This window comes from Quercus lobata, chromosome 2 (assembly GCF_001633185.2).
Source record: "Quercus lobata isolate SW786 chromosome 2, ValleyOak3.0 Primary Assembly, whole genome shotgun sequence".
NCBI lineage: Eukaryota > Viridiplantae > Streptophyta > Magnoliopsida > Fagales > Fagaceae > Quercus > Quercus lobata.
This window is the reverse complement of record NC_044905.1, coordinates 8,258,869-8,276,741: the sequence shown is the minus strand read 5'-3', so window position 1 is coordinate 8,276,741 and position 17,873 is coordinate 8,258,869. Positions and strand designations below refer to the sequence as shown.

General features: G+C 36.0%; 1 pseudogene; it reads right to left on the bottom strand.

Moving 5' to 3' along the window:
- LOC115958471 overlaps positions 1-17,873 on the bottom strand; it is a 51,293-nt pseudogene that overhangs the window by 8,625 nt on the left and 24,795 nt on the right.

The window sequence follows — 17,873 nt, the reverse complement described above, 5'->3', positions numbered from 1 at the left end:
TCCAAGCCTAATCTACCCAGTGCACCTAAGCCCTCCAAACTTCTTGCTCCAACGAGGTTGCGCCGAACCTTTTTCTTTTCTAGCTTTCTGGATTCTGCTACTAGACCGTAGTATCAACCAATGTAGATTGGCTCCTTCCTAACTGCTTCCCAGAAATCCAAACAGCAGTCTCACAATGATGATGATGGTGAGAACCTGGTTTGGTATAATGCCTCTCAAGGATTTAACAATGGAGAGGAAGAGAGTTGAGGAATTTGAAGAGTCTCTAAGGTATAGATTGTGTGTGAATCAATCTAGTTTTTCTTTAGGGTTTCTCTCTCAAAATTCTCTCTGGAAGCTCTCTTTCAATCGTGGGTAATAGGGGTATTTATACTAGAGTGGAGAGGAATGTGAAACGTCAGGTTTTTACAAAACAGGGGTGGCTCACGGCTTGACCTCGCGGCTTGACTAAGTCGCGAGATCTAGTCGCGAGATAACCGTATGGCCAGTTGTCCTGTTTTGTCCTGTAGTGCTCCAGCTAGCATGACTGTTCATCTTCCAGCATGCTTGGCACGTGTGTGCTTCTGGCGGCTTACAGCCGCGAGACACCCGCGAGTCCCAGCCGCGACTCTCTGTTTTCTTGCACACTCTTGAGCAAACTTCACTCTATCTCACTCTCTACCCTTACATCAATCCCACCTAAATACAGGGTTACTAAATGCTGAATTACAAGCAAATTTGGCACGGAATAAAGCCAATTAGATGGTTGAATAAATTCAACCTTACATATTAATTTATCATGTGTTAGTTGTGCCATTTTTGGTAATTAAGGTATGCTAGTTTCTAGGAGAATAGCTGAAATAGTTACTCCATATAATAAATTTAGTACATATGGAGTTTGCAAATCCACTTCATCGAGTTTTAGACAGAAGGGGGGGAACTGATAATTTACGATGACCCACCATGTACAAATGTGAAGGATGTAGTAATGACTTTCTTTTCTTTTTTTACCAAACCTTGTCTCAGTGTCAATAAGACACAGGAACTGCACTCAAAATAGTGCTGTTTAATGCAAATAGAAACTGAAACACGGACCTAATCTATGCTAATTATAATATTGTCATCATATAACCAAAATGAAATCCAACTACCATGCTACTATAATTGGAAGAAATTAGAATAGATAATTTAACGTCTCCAAAAGGAAAATATCTTTAATACTAAAATTGGAGCACAGAAATTAATACACAAATAATTTCTTCAAAACCATTGATCTCTAGGAAATTAAAATCTCTTACAGGGTGCAACGATCATTAAGGGCACGTTTGGTACACAGTAATGATTATTACATGAGAATGAGAATAAATATTACAAGGAATACATTAAGTTGGAATGTAATAAGTATTACTATTCACTATTCATTAGTTTAATGACCATTTAGAAATAGAATCCTGAATATGCATCTACAATTTAGTAGAGTATAAAAAGAAGGTATAATTAAATCATTTTTAAGTCAAATTTCATAAAATACACTTATTTTAGAGTGTTTAATATAGAGCTAATAATTAACAATAAGAAAAATTTATTTTCTTTCCTTTTGAAAATGTGGTAACTAATGGTTTTTTAGGAAATTTCATTAAAAAGTTATTACATAAGGTGAAGTAATAGATATTCAGTACTTTTGATAGGGAATAGTTATTCCTCATTTTAAAGAATAGTTATTCATAAGGAATAACTATTCATTGTAATAAAAATATAATCAAACAACCGAATATTTATGCTATAAGAATATCTATTACATTATAGTGTCTATCACAGTCTACCAAACGTGACCTAATTTGGCAAACCCCAACATATACTACCACTTTATATGAGGCAGAGGAAGGGCGACAATACAAAACCTAAGATAGACCAACTCAGACCTTTTAAAAAAATGGAAAAATATCAAATGGTATTACTGATATTTGTCAATTGTATTTTATTGATTACGGCATAATATGTAAATCTGATTATGGAAGGTCCAACTTTAGCCATATTTAGCGTATAGGAAATAAAAAAGAAATGCAATAGCAATGAGAACACTTTAAACTTTATGTATAGCACAACAATATTGGCTCATAAGAGTAGTCCATAATGGAAAGGAGAGTAATTATGTATCATTATTAGGACCTTCACATGAACTTACAGTCATATTTCCACCAGAAGTAATGTCCAAGATGGCACTTCCTTGACTGAAACAAAGCACAGATAAATTAGCAGAGAATTTAGGTCCAGCCCACGAGGGGAATTAGTTTGGAGCTTTCCTGTTGATTTTGGAACCAACATTAATTAGAAGAATAATAAGCAGATGCATTAATCCATATTAGGAGTGTTACCACACTGATAAGAAAAGAAGTAGGGAGGTGTTATAGCCCCAATAAATAGTGGTATAGCCTTTGTAGGGTGCGTGAGAATTAGAAAACTTTTTCCAATGAGAGAATTAGAGACTAAGCTTTGGTTTCGGTTTTTCTATGTTTTTGAGGTCTGTGAGAGTTTGTAAGTGTAATTGTAAGCTTTATCATTGATAGTGGATTTTTGTTTTTGGATTGGCATTGCCTATGAATATAGCGTAGAGTTTGCCAAACCATATTAAACTGTGTGTCTTGTATTGTTTTTCTTCTATTATTTTGCATGTTTTTCACAATAAATTGGTAATAGCGTTTCCACTGTCACAAAAAAATTGGTAACAAAGCTATTGGTTTGGGATCCTAGGGATTTCGAGCAAAAAATTTAAGTAAAGCCCTTTTGCTTCAACAAAATAAATACCAAGAACAAAACCAAAATTGATGGTTAAAAACTGAGTTAAGAAGAGGAAGTTCAAACTAAGTGCTTTAAATTTTCCTCCGGCCAAAAGCAGGGCTTTGTTGGAAAAATGATGCTGCTTATTTCATGCATTTAAGTTGATCTACATCCATTAAGCCTCCTATCAACAATTTCCTAGTGAACATCATAGGGTGTTGTGGTTCTTTGAACTGCATTCAACTTGACTCATTTCAAAGAGTGGTTCTCTGAATAGCATTCAAATTGACTTATTGGAAAGTGTGCATTGGGATATAATTAACTAATCAGTTTTCTCCACAAACTAACCCCCCTTCCCCCAACCGCTTCACACAGACGTGGAAGAAGTTTTTCGATGCATCTTGAACGAATGCTTGTATCATGGTAATGGTTGGATCTTAAATATATGTGCTATAGAATTAGCACTCTGTGCATTTGGAGGTTCTAAAATCTTGTTACAATAATTCACCTTGTACTAAATCAAACAAAATGGCAAATTAGCTGAAAAAAAAACTCACTTCATCAGGCATGTGCCAACACGAATTTGAACAATTCAGCTTAGAACCTCTACAATGTATAAACCTATAGTTGCACTCATTTAATTTGGAAGTCAGACTGCAATCTCAAAAAATTTCAATCATTTTGGTAGCTTAAGTGTTAGTCCATGAGCCAACCCCCTGCCCCCTTCTTTTTCTCAAAGACCTCTAGAAAGAAAAGGTCTTAACATTGTTGTCGGGACACACCGAAGTGTTGTGTTTCTCCCTCTAGCCATTTCTTCTAAAATATAATTAAGAAATCTGGATAATAATAGAGCATAGTCCTGTTTACAAAATGTTGCCAATCAGATTACATGTAAAGATGCCTTAATAGAGTAGTTATCTTAAGAATCTTACCCAACACAATGATCACCGACAATCAATGAGTGAGTACTCATATGAAGCAGTGCCATGTGGCCATCAGTATGACCCTGTATTTAGAAGAATCTTTCATATTCAGACACAACAATATAATGCTGGTTTATATGGAAAACTACATTTATAACTTTATTTAAAGAAACAAAAGGCTAAAATTAAATCAGTATAAGATGATGAACTCTCAAAATTCATGTGTTTGTTTCTCCAAGAACTCTATGCAAGTTCCCCCCCTGCCCCTCTAACTGTCTCTCTCTCCTCCTCTTTTTTGCTTAAGCACATTGAGAACTGGCTCTTTGCTGTAGTGAACTACCAGTTGATAGGGTAATTTGAGAATCAATAACGTTAATGTGACTTGGAGACATAAGCAGCAAGCTGATTAAGGAAGCAACACCAAGACCGAGAAAATCAAAATAAGCCATAAAATCAACACATCCTTCAGAATTGACAATGATAGGTCTCCCTTTATGATACTAACTAAAGAAACTACTGGGAAAATTGTTCCTTAATTATTTTTTTTTCCCATTATCTCATTGCTATTGTTTAAATGTATCATGATGGATGATGATAATAATGTCTGTAAGGAATATCAAAGTCATTTTTTGTTTAAATCACTTCTTGAATTTGCAGGACCCATGTCCAATAACTTAAAAGGTGCATAATAGTATGGAAGAAGCAAACATGACATTTTGGTCATGATCAAACAGTCATAAATGCTGCATAAAGCCACATGCAAGAAAATACTGAAAATATCTATATCATTCTATAAAGCACCAATGTTGCTTGGTGATGCTCAAACTCTTATGAAATCAATCTGTTATTTAGAGTTACCCAAACTCATGAGAATTCAATCCATGAATTCTTATCAAGTTATTGCTCAGTTTAGGGACTGTTAGACCAAAGAACTTGAACCCACAATTAGGTTGGACAATCAAAATTAAATGGAATTTGGTATTTGCAAGATTATTAGAAGGATAAAGTATTCAAAATTTCTCGTACTAAAAGGACCAAGTCCATATGATGGAATCCCCCTCAAAAAATTAAGCATAACTTTTTCATGTAGTAAAAAATTATTAAAATAGTAATTGCTAGGAGGGTTTCATTAACATATGCCTGGCATTCATTAATAAATTATTTTAAGAAACTTTTTATAGAAAAATGAAAAAGTGACCAACTCTTTTGACAACTTTTTCAATTTTCTATAAAAAATTTCCACTTTTCAATTTTACATAAAAATTTTCCTAAAATGAATGATTAATGACCCTTGTTAGAATACAATACCCTATACAATAGATATCATAAGCCATGGGTTTGTAGAATATCATAGGTTACCGTAGTTTTACAGTACGACAAGCAGGGCCAACCCAACAAAATTTGGGGCCTATGGCAAAAATTTTATATGGGGCCTTTTTATATGTAAACATTAATTAAAAAAAATTATATAATACTAATTAAATTAAGACTAATTTGATGTAAATACAGAAATTGATGAATAATACTAGTTAAATTAAGGTTAATTTCATATAGAATATTGAATATTATAGTTGAATCAAAAGGAACTTACTTTAATAATTTCATATAGAAGATTGAATATTATAGTTGAATCAAAAGGAACTTACTTTAACTTGGATATATAATTATGCACAGTTAAGTACAGTTGTAATCTAAATTTTAATTTTATATATTCTTTTTAAGAGAAAGAGATAGATAGATATTATTTGGTGAGTGGCTTAGTAGGAGATTAGTCATTATTGATAATTTATCACATTTGTAGCATTTTATTTGAAACATCTTAGGGTTTCAATTGGGTTAAATTTTTATTGGTCTCTTATTTTAAAAGCCTTGTTAGAAATGAAAAAGAAAAATACTATAAATACTACAAAATGTTCACAATAAATGTAATTATGATTGTAATTGATGAATTTCAACAACTTAATTTATTTGTGTTTGAATTACTTTTTTATATGATTAGTGATATGTCAGTTAAATTTAAAAAAATATTTGTGGTATCTTTAGCATCATTCTTAAAAAAAGGTACCAATTATTTAAAAAATGTTATGTTTTTATAAAATTTTGGGCTTTTTATTAAGAGAGATGAGGCCTTTTTTTAGTAGGAAAATTTTTTATTTATTGTGGGGCCTTAGGCCTAGGCCTAAGTTGTCTAGGCCTTGAGCCGGCATTGACGACAAGCTACTATAGTTTTAGGATTACCATACTATGCCTAATATATACTCCTATAAATGCCCTTCAATGAGGTTTTTTTTTTTTTTTTGGTACAAATGATTCAATATAATAAAGATGTAGCCATTTAGAAAGAACTTACTGTTGTGAACATAAGCTATCAGGCCAAACTAGGTTTTCTTTTCTTCAAGTCTCTATTTCTCTCTTTGCTCTCTCTCACTCACAAACCCAACAACATTTCTAACATGGGATCAGAGCCAACCCACTATCCGGTTCCCCTCTCTCACTCTAACATCCTTTACCTAAAGCAGTGTGTCTTTTTCCAACAATTTCACCACACTTCAGCACTGTCTTCTTCACGTATAAGCCTTCCAAGAACTCTTCAAACCAAAAACCACATCATTTAAAAATCGAACGCCACTCTCCAAAACACCATTAGAATCAGCTTCAACAACCACTACATGCACCCTCAAGCATTGTCCAAAGGTTTTACATATGTTCCCACTCACCTTCTCCAGCCTTCACACACCCACACGCAACGACGATAGGTTTCCACAAACTCTCATGTGAGTCATACTACCATACATGCCGTGGGGTAGAATGTGTGATGTATGCGGCAGCCTCATGCCTGCATACATTACATACAGCCATGTAGTCCCAAGCAGCAATTGCCATGTCATCACAAGACTCCGCCGCGTCTTCTCCTTCATCTACCACGTGTTAGTGTCCGAAACATGCCTAAATCAAACTATGTCACTCATCTTAATTAGAGCTAAAAAAGTGTCCTTATCTAAAGATGACATGTCAAAATAGTCCACGTCTACCCTAAAAGTCAACAGCTACATCACCTTACCACATCATTGACTTTGATTGTTGACCAACACCGACGGCATCGATTGTCTTTTGATGACCATTGGTACTCTGACTGGCCTTTTCTGCCTAGATTCCAATTTTTGGGTTTGTTTTCCCATTTGAGGCTCCCAAATGACCTATCACTTGTTTTTTAAGGGCCCAATTTATGCAAAAAAATTCCCAAAGACCGCCAACTCGCTCATGAACCTCTTAGGGATAGACACACCCCATGAACCAATCATCCACAATCACCAGTGATGACGTCTACGGTCAACATCATCATTCTGGTTGTCGATGTCATCTTTCCATTCGTGACACTTGCATTTCTAATGTCATCATTTTGACCACAAGTGCAACCATCATTAAGGCATAGCTACCATTTGTCACCAACCGCCGACGTATATTTTCTCTGTCTCACCCATAATCCAATCCTCAGTTCTGACAGCTATCAATTTGTCAACAAATATGGATGGATAATTAGCCTGAGCACATCTGGAGTACGAATATGCGAGTTTGTAATGGCTTACACCAAATGTTACTTAAGCTTCCAACAAAAAGAAAACTATCATTTTATATTTGTGCAATAAAAATAAAAAAATAAAAAAATAAGGAATACTGGTGCAAAAATGACCCTTAATCGCTGACCGCCAATGCAAATGTCTTCTGCTCCAGAAACTGAGGTATATCCAAGAGACCAGTCACCTGTGATTATATAACATCAGTTAAAGTTTTATAGATAATAAAATTGATCTCTAATTATGATGGGTGAATCAACTAAAGGTCTAAATTACCATGTCCTAATGAAGTAAAAATTTGCCAACCCTTGTAGCCAAGGGGCAGTTTTGCATTGTAGGACTAAGAGTATTTTCAGCAGCTTCTTTATATTTTTGTACTGTTTGAACAGTAAAAAGTGATATTTACCTTTTACTTACTTACTTTTTCTAATATATCTTCCAACATATTTTCTATCATTTCTCTATCTCATTTAAATATTATTTCTTCATTCATTATTTATTCATTTTTTAACACACATTCCCATACCCTCATCCCCACTCCTTTCTTTACTAATTTTTTATTTAGTTTTATGCTTTTGCTAATATACAGTAGCCCATCAGATTTAATGAGCTACTATTCATGAGCCCAAAAAAAAAATCATGCTTTAGAGAATCCCTTGGAGACCATTTTTTGGGTCTCATTCTCTATTGTAGAGATTATTTTGCTTTTACCTAAGCTATTAGAGATGCTCTAAGAGTTTCTCCATTTTTTGGATAATAATTTTTTTGCAAATAGACCTTAACAAGAAGGAAACAGAGACCATGGCATTTATTTTTTACTTAAAGGTAATAAAATGCTAAATCATATTTTTAGTTTTACAAATTAATATAAACATCATTATTGCATTGGTATATTCAAAGACACACATACTCTAATAAGCTATATAAACAGAATCCAGGTCGTCATCCAAAAGAACAAAGCGCTAAATTGGTAAAAATATAAGCTACACTGTCAAAAACCAAACCATTAGACTGTTAATATAGTAAAAATATTTAAAAGAGGCAACAGCAACACCAAAGATATCAAAGAGCTAGGAAATAGACTCACAAGCACTGGGTTCTTAAATTAAAATTACTTCTTTTGGTTTTAGAGAAATGGACTGCTTTTGCGCTTGATATATACTCAAGAAAATGATGAAGAGGTTTGTCATCCAAAAAAACCATCTTTTTCCATACTTTAACGGACCATTCCCTTAAGTTAAAGTTCTCTTAAATCAAAATCATTTCTTTTGGCTTTTGAGAAACGGACTGCTTTTGCCCTTGCTATATACTAAGGAGAATGATGAAGACATTTGTCATCCAAAACAAGCATATTTGCCATACTTTAACTGACCATCCACTTAAGTGAATTACCGCATTCATTGTATGACACAAGAATCTCCACACTAAGCAAACTTTAGTGCTCAAAGCTTTTAGGATTGATTTAAAAATATTTATGGTTGGTTAGAGTTTATGGTTTGCAATGAAATTCTAGAGACAATAAGGGCTAATAATGATACAAGAGTGCAGAGATTTAAATATAAGAAAAAGAAAGGGGATGAATTTCTAGGCATTCTATCAAGATTCCTTAGGACTTTCACGGCCAAGTTTAAGACTACATCATACAATTTTCAAAAAAAAAAAAAAAAAAAAGCCTTGTGGCTTCATAAAATATCCTCCCAAACTTATTCTACCTTGAATTAAACTAATATGTAAAGTTATGGTTTTTACATAACATTTATGTTGGTTTTATTTCATGACAAAAAGTGATGTAATTGCATTAGTTTATTTCCTTGTATTTTGTGGGATTTAATTGTAATGGATTTAGACTTAAGTGGTGAAGATTTGCTCAAGATAGTTGATCTCGCGACTGGCTCGGGACTTAGCACCCACGAAAGGCCATGTGAGGAGCACATGTGGAAGTTCAAGAGTTAGTGTATCTCACGAGTATCTCGTAACTTGGCCAATCCACGAGATGACCCGTGAGATGCACTAACAGCTGGGATTTTAAGTGTGGCCTTTCCTCTTCGTTGTCCACAATATATATACCCTCATTACCCACAAAATTGTAAAGAGGCTAATCATATAGAAAACCCTAGAAAGGTTTCTACAACACCCACCATTTTAGAGAGAGCTACTCATCCTTAAGCGAGAATTCCTTTGTAGTCTTTTCTCCTTCCCCTCCAATTGTCATACCTTGAGAGGAAATTTGTACCCAAACACAACTCACACCTATTCGGAGCAAAAAGAGTGTTTTGGAGCTTGGGAAGCATTGGGTCTTTGCCAAAATAAACCGGTGAGGCTTGGCGGTGCAATCAAACGGTATTGTGAGATCTGAGAAACTAGTGAAAACATGACTCGGTGAAGTTCGTTGGTAGCTAGAGTTTGGAGTGCTCAAGTATTTTGGGTAGATTAGGCTTGGAGGATCTTTTTGATATCCTTGTACTCCAACTTATTCACTAGTGGATCATTTTGGCTTGAAGGGCTGCGAAGAGGTTTTTACACTGAGTTCTTCAGTTTTCCTCTTTGATAACACATCACCGTGTTATCTTGGGTTTGCTATTCTTTTCACTACTGCCATTTACATTTTAGTATTGCATCCTTGTGCCCATCCATGCAATTGTTGAATGCTTTGATTAATTAATTTGCTAATCACATATATTCCGCATTAAGTGTGTTAAGCAAATTAATTAAGCCGTAATTAAGAATTGGGGGTCTAAACAAGCTCTAGCATTTACTATATCAAGCTTTCATAATATATATAAATATATATATATATATATATATATATAATTTCTAGTAAATCTAAATTCTAATGGGGCGTATAGTTCATATTAGAAAGTATAAACAAACAGAGTTGTAAACCACTAAGTACCATGATAAGGCCAAAAAAGCACAACTTGACTCAAAAATAAGACCCATGGTCCACAATAACACAGCCTAGGTCCAAAATTTCTTGGAATTACAAAAATTGCCTCAATACCAAAAACTTTAAGAACAGAAATAAAACATGGCCATAAATTTACAATTACAAAGAATGATAAGTGAAAGTTCAAATAGTGTATAAAACACCCTTGAACGTTTAGACCCCCAATTACAAAATAACCAATTCAAGTTTTATGACAAACAACTAGTGTGCGGAAAATGAACAAAAGCTATAAACAAAATTGGTAAACAATCTAAGCCAATTAAAATCACAATCCATAACAGATAATAAAAGGCAAAGATAAAAGGGAAGGAAGATGCAAACACAAGGACAACACATGATGTGTTATCGAAGAGGAAACCGAAGCTCTCGACGTAAAACCTCTCCACCGCCCTCCAAGCGGTAAGTAATCCACTAGAAAATGTAGTTGGGATACATGAACAGCAATAGACCCTCCAAACCTAATCTACCTAGTGTACCTAAGCCCTCCAAGCTTCTTGCTCCAATGAGGTTGCGCCGAACCTATTTCTTTTCTAACTTCCCGGATTCCGCTACTTGACCATAGCATCAACCAATGTAGATTGATTCCTTCCTAACTGCTTCCCAGAACACCAAACAGCCCTCTCACAGTAATGGATATGGTGAGAAAAGGTTTTGGTAAAAGACCTCTCACGGGTTTAACAATGGAGAGGAAGAGAGTTGAAGAATTTGAAGAGTCTCTTATGTGAAGATTGTGGATGAATCAATCTTGTATAACACTAGGGTTTCTCTCTCAAAATTCTCTCTGGAAGCTCTCTTTCTTTTGTGGGTATAAAGGGTATTTATACTAGGGTGAGAATAGAATGTAAAGAGTCAGGTTTTTCAAAACAAGGGTGGCTCGCGGCTTGACTGAGTCGCGAGATCCAGCCGCGAGAAAACAGAAAGGCCAGTTGTCCTATTTTGTCCTGTAGTGCTCCAGCTAGCATGACGCTTCAACTTCTGGCATGCTTGGCACGTGTGCTGCTTCTGGCAGCTTGAAGCCACGAGTCACCTGCGAGATCCAGTCATGAGTCTCTGTTTTCTTGCACACTCTTGAGCATTTCAACACTCTATTTCACTCACTACCCTTACAACAATCCCACCTAAATACAGGGTTACTAAATGTTGAAATACAAGCAAATTTGGCATGGAATAAAGCCAACAAGATGGTTGATTAAATTCAACCTTACAATCTCCCCCTTTGGCTATTTCGTGACAAAACCCTAAAACAGACTCTAGACTTAACATGTGAGTTGAGAACAGTTGAGCAAAACTCACTCACACCTAACTCTAGAAACTGTGAAGCTCTTGAATCATATGAACATAAAACTCCTGAAACACAACAATACACCATGATCATTGTATGCAGAAAAGCATGAAATGCATATGAAGCAGGCAATATGTGATCAAGCAAAGATGGAGTTAAGAAACAAACCATGGCTTAATCAATTAAGCAATTACTACAAGGTAGTGACCACAATGCTCATTCACACTTGGAATGAACACTTGAACAAACAAGCTAACAAGCTCAATGCAAGTCACTTGCATGCCCAACACTCAACCAATGCATAATACACTAAGTATATGCATCTAGGAACAATCCTACAAGGGCATAAGATTGACAGTACTTAACAAGAAAATGCATGACATTTAGTTAAAAATACTGATTTAACAAAGTATAAGAGGTTGCATAAAGCATGGTACAGACCATAAAAGCCTACAGAAAAAGAAAATAAACCCTAAAAGCTTATAGAAGCAACATGGGTACAAACACATTAAAAACTGAAAAACAACTTAAAGTAAAGTATTGAAACTGCTTGTAGAAACACTCCCCCTTAGGTAATTTTCTCCCCCTCTGATCAAACTATCACTCCCCCTTTCATTGCATTCCCCTTATGACATCATCTCCCCCTTTTTGTTATGGAATAGCTACAGGCTGTCGTCTAACTTTTGTTGAATAGCTTCTAGCTGATTCTCCATGGTATCGAGTCGCATTTGAACATGGTTGTTGGTGGAGTAGAGAAGTGTCACCATTTCCTCAATGTGCCTCTGAATACTTTCAAGCACACTACCCACTCTATCAGTTTGAGGATCAGACTGTGCTTGCGGAATGCTAGTTTGTTGAACTTCAGGGATGACATGCGAAGTAGGTGTGGTATGTACATGTGTCTCTAACTCAGGAGCAGATGGAGTGACCGGAGAGATGTGTGCACTCTTTGGTGTTTTAGAGGAATGGCTTTTGCTGGCTTGTAGAGGAACATGGAAATCGGACGCAGACGGGTCATCATTTTTCCATCTGAGGGAGGAACAATACCTTCACGAAGAATGAACTTCATGATGAGACTGCAAAATAGAATACATCCTTGAGCTGCTGATCGAGTCGCGGTCTTCCTTATGGTTTGAAAGATGTGGGCACAAATATCAATGGGGGCTCCTGTAATAAGATCACAGAGGAATTGAACTCTTCCAAGATTGATGAAAGTTGTGTTGGACAATGGGTAGAGATTGGAGAACATGATCAGCTTTAGTGTGGTCAGCTTAGGTGCAAACTTGGTAGTGCTTATGGATGTGCCTGTACTAGAGACTTCATGGTCAGGTCCAAGAACTTATAGAATGTCTTGAGTCTCTGGAGTTCGATCATCATACGGAGTTAGATCCACATTCGTAGGTCTAGTGATGCGAGAATTTCATCTATGGAGTTTGGGGTGATGATAAATTCCTTTCCTCTTACCCAGCAAATTAACTCAACTCTAAGATCACTTGAATTAGAGTAGCATTCCTTAACCAGTTCATCCATTGGGTCGTCAAAATTCCCAAATAAGTTTGCCCAATCTCTTGGCTCAAAGATTCGAGGGATAAAAGTGGTCCCCAAGGTGTCAAACTCAACCACCTATTCCACTATAGGAAATGCCCTATCAAAAATGTTTGAGTAGATGTGTGAGGTAAGCAGGGTTCTAAACCTCTCCAAATTGGAGTCTTGAGATGACTGAGATGAGAGGCGAGTCCTTTTAGCAACTGGGGTTGATGGATCATCAGTTACAATGTCTTTGCCCTTAGAGGATCGACGAGACATCTACAAGAGAGTAGGCACACAGAAAAGAACCAAAAACAGCACCACAAAGGACAAATATCAAAGATTAAATTCAGATAAAAATGTAAACTAGAGATATCACACACAAGCACAAACAATAGTCAAGTCAGTGCCAAATAAAACCATAAGCAACACTGAAGTATAAAATGAGGCAGGTGCATCAAAATGGTGAAAGTGCTATAAATAACCGTCAATGAGACAATCTACCAGGAGCATGAAATGTACAAATCAAGAACATTAGAGAAATAAGGAAGGATAGCACAAATAAGACCACAGAAAATAGGAACAGGCATAAAACATCAAATATGTAAGAATAGTGGAAGCCACATACACGGGGGAATGAGCAAACTAGCATTGTGTAGTTTTTCTATGTAGTAAGTTAGGAAACTTTTAAAAGAATAATGGAAAGTAGCATTTCGAGTTTTAGAAACTCGAGATCCATATTAAAACTCGAGTCCGAAAGGATCGCTTTGCGAATGTGAAAATGCCACATAGATCTCGAGTATTTAAGACTCGAGTTTTATGCAAAAATTTTTTTACCTATAGTGGCGTTTTTAAGCCTTATAGTGACATTTTAAAGCCCTATAATGGCGTTTTCCTGAAAAAAAAAATCTATAAGTACCAAGTCTGGGAGTCCTATAGTAGCATTTTTAAGCCCTATAGTGACGTTTTAAAGCCCTATAGTGGTGTTTTTTTGCAATTTATGGAAATCGAGTCTTTAAAACTCGATTTTCACGTGGATTTTTGCCCACATCATATCCACCCTCTTACAAATCGAGACTTAAAAACTCAAGTTTTATCTTGGAACTCGAGTTTTACATACTCGAGATGCTAGTTTTCAACATTGTTTTGAAACGTAACAACTAACTAATTTTTTTTTATATTTATTGTTATTTGGCAAGGATGATCCCACATACACCCAAAATAGAGCAAATGCCAGTGAGGCAAAGCATTTTGAAAATGGAATGTTTTAAAGAAATACTCTCAAGACACAAGCACACACATGTTATGTAAACGTAAAAACACAGTAATATATGATAAGCAATCCAATGCCTCAGACATACTTAAACACTCACACTCACAAGCGGAGTAAAACACTGAAAAATACCAAACCCATACACCAAATGAGCGTGCAACCATCAAAAACCAAAACACAAAACAAAAATTAGCACAATGTGACAAACAAAATGAAATCAAATGAAAATAACACCAAACACAACCAACCATACCCAGCAATCTAAGAGTAAAATGTTCAAACACAGTATGTGACAAAATACATTAACAACTCAAACATCAAGAAAAAATATTCAAAACGTAAAATATTCAAGAAGACCCATACCTTTTCTTGATGATTTTGAGAAGAAATGACGCAACAATGGAGTTCGAAGAGGGTTACATAGAGTGTTTGGGTAAGTTTCAGACGAAAGAGAAAATGAACAGTCACATAAAGTTCGAGGGAAAACTGAAAAAGATATTAAAAACTGCCCTCACTGTGCAAAACACGCGTTTTTCGCGACTGAGGTAAGTCACCAGATACACCCGCCAAAACACTTCAAGCCAAAAGTTTTGAAAAATTTTCTAAGTGTTTTTCGCGACTGGTAGTCTCACTCGCGAAGGAGTCGCGAGCTGAGCCATGAAAATCTCTGTGTACCCCTCGTGACTGGACCTTCCACTCGCGAACAAGTCGCTAAAACTGACCCGCAAGCTCGCGAATGTGGCATGCTACTTGACTTACCCGCGACTAAGTCGCCAAAATAAGGCAACACTATATTTTGAAATTTTCAATTTTTTAAGAACAAAACACTTTCCAAAAACACCTAAAACACTCAAAATTCTTTTTGTGTTTGAATCAACAAAGATTGAGCATATGAAAACACATTTTATCAAGTACAATCACACAAATGAATATGACATTCATTGAACATAAACTTGTGTGTTGTGTGTAGGTATCAACAATGAGATAGTCCTTAGTCTAATGTGAAGCTTCAATGATCAATTCAACCAAGACATACATAATTAGCACTAGATCATGTGACCCATCTCAATTACAGAACTATGCATATATGACCCCCCACAAGACTTGATTACATAATTTAGAGCTTTACATTTGACTCCACTTTCAATCAAAACATTTGATCTTTTTGATCCTTTTAAGACAATCACCTCTCATTGTGAGAGTGATATTTGATATTTCACCCTGATGAGATAGCCTTTGGCTTTTTGAATAATCATTCACTTTAATTTTTGGTCGCTTTCCCTTTTTCCTAATCGAATACTAATATGTGCGACAAGCTTTTGCAGCTTAATATCTCTTTTCATTTAGAAATTTACATTTGGTGAGCTCTTTTTAGCAAAAACAAAAATAAAGAGTGGGAAGATATATAGGCACAAGTCTATACATGTCTCAAGATCAACATAACCATTCACTAATCATTCATGACAAGTTTGAAGATCTATTTACAACAGTCACATAGATTTCAAGATTTCTTCCACAGTGATAAGAGTGCAAAGGAACAAACTATGCTCGTAAATGCACAAAGCCATTAGCACAAAGGTATAAGGCAAAACAAGTTTTGAGACAAAACTCAACAATGTCGATCAAACTTTTTGATTTTCTACTTTTTATGTGGTTTTCGGATTTTTGACACATAAGAAGGAAAAGATTGATAAAAAATAACAAAAAGGAATAAACGATAGAATGCAAAAATAAACAAACACATTTCAACCAACACAATCAAAAAGCAAACAACCAAACAAAGTCACAAAGCATAGGAAGTATTGATGCATGGACATGTTGTAATGCTTATGCATGAATACCCTTTTTCACCCACACGTCACTTGCATTTGGGGTGATTTCCTTATAGGATTGGGTACGAGAGTTAGGGCTTTTAAACCTTCATGTGAAGCTTTCCAAGCAGTTGGTGAAGCAGTTGGTGAAAGCACCAATCATCTTCATCACGTCCATCATTCCGGGATCACCACTTTGATCTCTTGATGGTTCACCAGCTCAATTTCTCCTGTCATTTCTAGGTCCTCGTGACCTTGGAGTAGTTACATTATTCATTGCTCTCAGCTTTTGACAATTTGGCCGAGTATGCCCTTGAAGTCTGCAATGATGACACACATAGTTCGATCTAGGACCTCTTTGTGATCGTGGGCGAGACTTGGCTCGAGATTCAGACCTACCCACAGATTGATTATGAGGGTTGTTCACCATGCGTTGGTTCTCCACATTCCTCTTCTCCTCAATCTTGGGCTTCTCAGCAGTAGGGCCAACTTCAACTGACTTTTTGGCCTTTATAAACTTTACTTCTTTAGTGATATTGCCAGATGAGCTACTCCCTCCGATATATCCCAACCTAGATTTGTCTGAAAAGCCCTTTTGTGATGAAATAACATCATCTAGCTTCTTGGTGGTGACCCTCTCTATCTTAGCATTTGCTTGCACAACCTCTTGCTCAAGAAATCTCACTTTTATGTAGGCTTCTGACAGCTCACCATTCAGTATTTCTGTCTCACATTTGGCCTCCTTATAGCAAATTAAGAGACTTTTATAGTCCTCCTCTGCCTTCTTCATCTTTCTCACAGCTGCCTTGGCCACCCTTGTGAACTCACCCGACTTCTCCAGGAGTGAGTTATAATTCTCTGAAAGATTGGCTGTGCTTTCATCTTCTTCAACATCTGATTCTTCCACAACTCCCAATGATTCTTCATCACTATGTTCTCCAAGTTCTTGTACAAGCAAATTCAACTCGTCTGAAGACTTAACGTAGGCAATAGTCATAAAAGCTTAATAATTCCCTTCTCCGTCACAGCTTTCCTCAAAATCTGAGTCGGATGAATCCGAGTCACTCAATGTCATGGCATACACTTTGCCTTTCGATTACAAATAATTTGGACATTCTTTCTTAAAGTGTCCATACCCGTTGTATTTAAAACAAGTGACACCTTGTGTAGATTGGGATTCTTTTCCATATTTCTTTTGAATTCCCTTTTCTCCATTCCTGAACTTTGGAATTTCCCTTTATCACCAAATTTGCCATTATTCTTGAATTTCAAGAATTTTTGGAAATTTTTTTACAAGGTATGCAACATCTTTGTCAACCACATCTTCATCCAATGAGTCATGGACTTCCACCTTCTCATTAATGGTCTTAAGAGCAAGAGATTTGCTCTTCCGTTGATTGGGCAGCGATATTTCATAAGTCTGAAGAGAACCAACCAACTCTTAGACTTTGATGTCATCAAGGTCCTTGCTCTCTTCAATCGCTATCACTTTGGCATGAAAACTTTCCGGCAATGATCGAAGGATCTTCCTTACAATTTTAGAATCCGCCGTTTTCTCTCTCAAATTGAACTTGCTTACAACCACCTCATTCAGCTTGCTATAAAAAGAGTTAAAGGACTCATCCTCACTCATTTTTAGCTCCTCAAACCGAGTAGTCAGCATCTGCAGTTTGGTATCTTTCACTTTCTTTGTTCTTTCGTAGGTGGTCTCCAATATCTCTCATGCTTCTTTGGCAACGGTAATGTGAGAAATCCTATGAAACTCATCTGGAGACACA